The following is a 4,225-nucleotide window of genomic DNA, read 5'->3' as shown; positions in this document are numbered from 1 at the left end:
AGATGGCTTCTATGGCTGCACGCAGTGAAACATACTGATGGAACGATGCGACAGCACCAGAGGACACGTGTTTCGCCGTGTTTGCGGCTCGTCAGCTCTGGGTAGCTGCGCATCGTTCGGAATTGGCAAACCACTAAGGGTCACTCAGCGAGCGATCTACACCTATTCCAATTCCGAACGATGCGCAGCTACCCAGAGCTGACGAGCCGCAAACACGGCTTAACACGTGTCCTCTGGTGCTGTCGCATCGTTCCATCAGTATATATTGATACTGGCACAGCGTGGTGATGGCAATGGTTTAACGGACAGAATGAGAATGGCCGTGCGTGACACGCGCCCGTCCCTGCCGACACCGTCGTCGTCGTAACATTGCCCCCTCCCCCCCCCCCCTCCCCGAGGAGTGACCTCCGGGACACGACAGATGAATGCCATGCTGCCGGGGCACAATAGGTGATGTACTCGACGAAGAGCGAGGCGATGGTGTGGTCGATGATGGGAATGGCTCGATACGGTGACGTTCGAAAGATGGACGGGTGGGCGACGATGGAACGATGGTGGAATGACGCCGTGCTGCCTCCACAGGGTCGGGGCCGAGGGTATCCTCCACTGGGCGCTGTCGTCGCGGGCGTCGTTGGGAGTCTTCGGGGCTGGGGGCATCTTCAGGGCTTATTCATTGCCTCTGGTCGTCGTCTCTTGTGGTCCTGGGGTTAGGGCTGGGGCGTTGATGGCCAAAACAACAGCGCTTCGAAGTAGGATAGCCCGCACCTACACCAAATGATACGGGCAGCACAGCGTGGTGATGGCAATGGTGGCAATGGCAGAATGAGAATAGCCGTGCGTGACACGCGCCCGTCCCTGCCGACACCGTCGTCGTCGTCGTAACATTGCCCACCTCCCCGAGGCGTGACCTCCGGGACACGACAGATGAAGAATGCCATGCTGCCGGCGGCACATAGGTGATGTACTCGACGAAGAGCGGGGCGATGGTGTGGTCGATGATGGGAATGGCTCGATACGGTGACGTTCGAAAGATGGACGGGTGGGCGACGATGGAACGATGATGGAATGACGCTGTGCTGCCTCCACAGGATCGGGGCCGAGGGTATCCTCCACTGAGCGCTGTCGTCGCGGGCGTCTTCGGGGCTGGGGGCATCTTCAGGGCTTATTCATTGTCGTCTCCGGTCGTCGTCGTCTCTTGTGGTCCTGGGGTTAGGGCTGGGGCGTTGATGGCCAAAACAGCAGCGCTTCGAAGTAGGATAGCCCGCACCTCCACCAAATGATACGGGCAGCACAGCGTGGTGATGGCAATAATGGACAGAATGAGAATAGCCGTGCGTGACGCGCGCCCGTCCCTGCCGACACCGTCGTCGTAACAATATATATACAGGGTGTGTGCAGAAAAACATGACCCGCATTTAGGCACATAGCTTGTTGCCTACCTAACTAACGAACTTCCGGTGGCGCACGATGGCGCATTTATGCGTGCGAAATCTGCAGAAAAATTGTGGAAGCCATACTCAGCTTAAAAAATAAACGGAACAACGAAAACGTCGGCTTCCGTGCATCAGAATAGGGCAACATGGTGGACAACAGGGTGTATGTGAAAGGGCAACACGGTGGACGTAGGAGAGTTGTGTTCAAGTACCGCTAGGGGAGCTATCGGTGCATAAATCGAAACGATGTCCCACATGGATGCTCATCGGCAGTACCCCTAGCGGTGCCTGCACATAACTCTCCTGAGACGAAATGCACTACCATGCGCTGTCATGACCCCCCCCCCCCCCCGCCATTATAAACACAATATCAACTCGGATCGATAGTACTCACTTAACGGAATTTTCGATTTATGAATCCCTCGATTTATTAACGATTTTTCGGGGACCCGGGGCTGTTCATAAATCGAGGGTTGACTGTATACAGTCAACCCTCGATTTATGAACACCCTCGGTTCCCCGAAAAATCGTTCATAAATCGAGGGATTCATAAATCGAAAATTCAGTTAACTGAGTACTATCGAGCAAATGGAACAGTATTTCCGAGTTGGGATTGTGTTTATAATGCCATATATTGTGTAATTTTGCTTTGGACCATGCCTTCCGCTGTGTCAATCTTGGAAAGAAGGGATGTCACCACATTCGCACTGGACTGGTCTCGGATTTCCTCCGGGATTTTTAACCTCCATTTATTAATCTCCGGGTGACAGCGACCACCTTATTCATCAACTGAGGTCAGGAACACTTGGTCGCACCTTGTGCAACCCCGGAAAACCCGTTTGTTGTTCCGATTTCGAGGGGTTAAGAACCGAGGGTGCAATACCTGGAAAACGTTTTGTCCGTTCAGGCGTCATTCATAAGACCACGGAATTATCCCTTTGAAGGTTTCTGTTGACCTCGGAACGTTCCGTTCATAAATTGAGGGGAAAAACGCTGGGCAACTCCTAGTTGGTTCCCAGAAATTCCGTTCATTATTCGAATATCGAGGTTCATAAAACGAGGGAAAAATGAATGGAAAAAGTTTGGTCCCCCTGGCTCGTGTTCATAAAACGAGGGAATTCATAAATCGAAGGTTCATAAATCGAGGGTTGACTGTATATATATACAGTCGAGGATTGAAGTGGGTTGGGAGGGGGAGGGATATGCTGTTCGACTGCCTTGTCGAGGATATAGCAGATTGCTCAGTTATAAATAGACCTCTACCCGAAAAACGTCATCATGACGTTGGTAGACAGGCTGAAACCGAAACAAATCGGAAGAGGAGGGCTGGGTTCCACGAATGGGCACTTGTTTGCTGCCTCATACTGAAAGAAAAGTAGGACCGGAAGATCGCATCCCATTCACGGGCCATCGTAATATCCTCAAGACCGTGGCTTTCGGGCGCGACCTTCTTCGCCCCTAGCTTTGAGCGTAGTTCAACTCTACCAAATTGGTGGCGCTGTCGAACAGTATTACGTCATTTGTTTACAAACAGGGAAAGCTATACTACCAACAGGCACAACGAAGTGCTTTATGTGCCTGATAAAGAATTTGACTTTTCTCACAGTCATTTTCGTCATCTATAAAAAATGCAATATGTGATGGCATTGACTCTGTTCCGTTCTTCTAGAAATGAAGGGGGAAAAGGACGCCTTACCGGCACGGCAGTTCTGCCTGATGTAGGACTTCTGACCGGCCCTGCTGGTTTGTGTCACGCAAAAGTAATTGTAACACAAAAAAGTAACGTAATCGCAGAAAGTAATCAAGGCCAGACTAATGACTCCTTTGTGAGTAGCGATCATTCTATTCGGTGGTTCGAAAACATCTGTATTAACAGCTTGAACACTTCAGTTCACTTTCACTCGTGGCAACGACAGGTTGCGTGCTATAGATACTTCAATATGGAGCAGTGGGGAAAGACTCCACTGATGATCAAGAAGGTCTGCCTATAGGTAAAAATTCGTGTGTGTCCTCATCTTTTAATATTAAGCGTCCCACGCTCCGAGTTATTCTACAACTTGACTTTTTTTCACTCGCTTGACTGACGCAGTTGGAACTCTTCCCACCACCACTTGCGTTACAATTGACTCCACAATTAGAAATATTGTTGAATGTTTTTCTTTTATATCTGTCAACGTAAACGAGCGTGTGCGTCGGATTGCATGCGACTCTGCGTGGCCGGTTGCCGTGGCAGTCCCTACGCGATACAAGTGTCGAGAGGGAGGGAAAACCCGCGCACTTCCTCTGAAATGGTTACGAGTGACAACGGAATCGAGACATTTGAACACATATAGAAATAAAAAAAAATGAAAGGAAAAAAAAAAAAAAAGTTAGCAGAGCGTGGTTTCGATCCACGGACCTCTGGGTTATGGGCCCAGCACGCTTCCACTGCGCCACTCTGCTGATGGTTGCCAAATCTGAAAGCGGCTACATCTACAATACGGTCATTTTGTCAGCTGATTGCCTACTCCTTTCGAGCCCTTTTCAGTCCCTTCCTACCACTGTCCTTCGTAGAAACTCACGCTGCTTGTGACGTGAAAACTGTTATTAACTGTTTGTTAAGTTTCCGGATCGAAACCAAAACAAATTTGCTTTTAAAAAAGATTGCGACACGCGGCAAACACAGTCAAAGAATAAAACGCGGTGCCACTAATAGTTATCATATCACACACCACGGAAGGTCGACTGGATATGGGGGAAAAGCGAAGAACATCTTGGAAAGTATTTTGGGCCAAATGTTCGCAACGAATCGG

General features: G+C 49.9%; 1 non-coding gene across 1 annotated transcript; it reads right to left on the bottom strand.

Moving 5' to 3' along the window:
• Positions 1–3,803: 3,803 nt before the first annotated feature.
• Trnam-cau (transfer RNA methionine (anticodon CAU)) lies at positions 3,804–3,875 on the bottom strand. The gene has a single exon. It is a non-coding gene; the product is annotated as a tRNA-Met (tRNA).
• Positions 3,876–4,225: the final 350 nt, after the last annotated feature.

This window comes from Ornithodoros turicata, chromosome 3 (genome assembly GCF_037126465.1).
Source record: "Ornithodoros turicata isolate Travis chromosome 3, ASM3712646v1, whole genome shotgun sequence".
Classification (NCBI taxonomy): Eukaryota; Metazoa; Arthropoda; class Arachnida; order Ixodida; family Argasidae; genus Ornithodoros; species Ornithodoros turicata.
The sequence above is the reverse complement of the archived record's forward strand: the minus strand, read 5'-3'. Positions and strand labels throughout refer to the sequence as shown.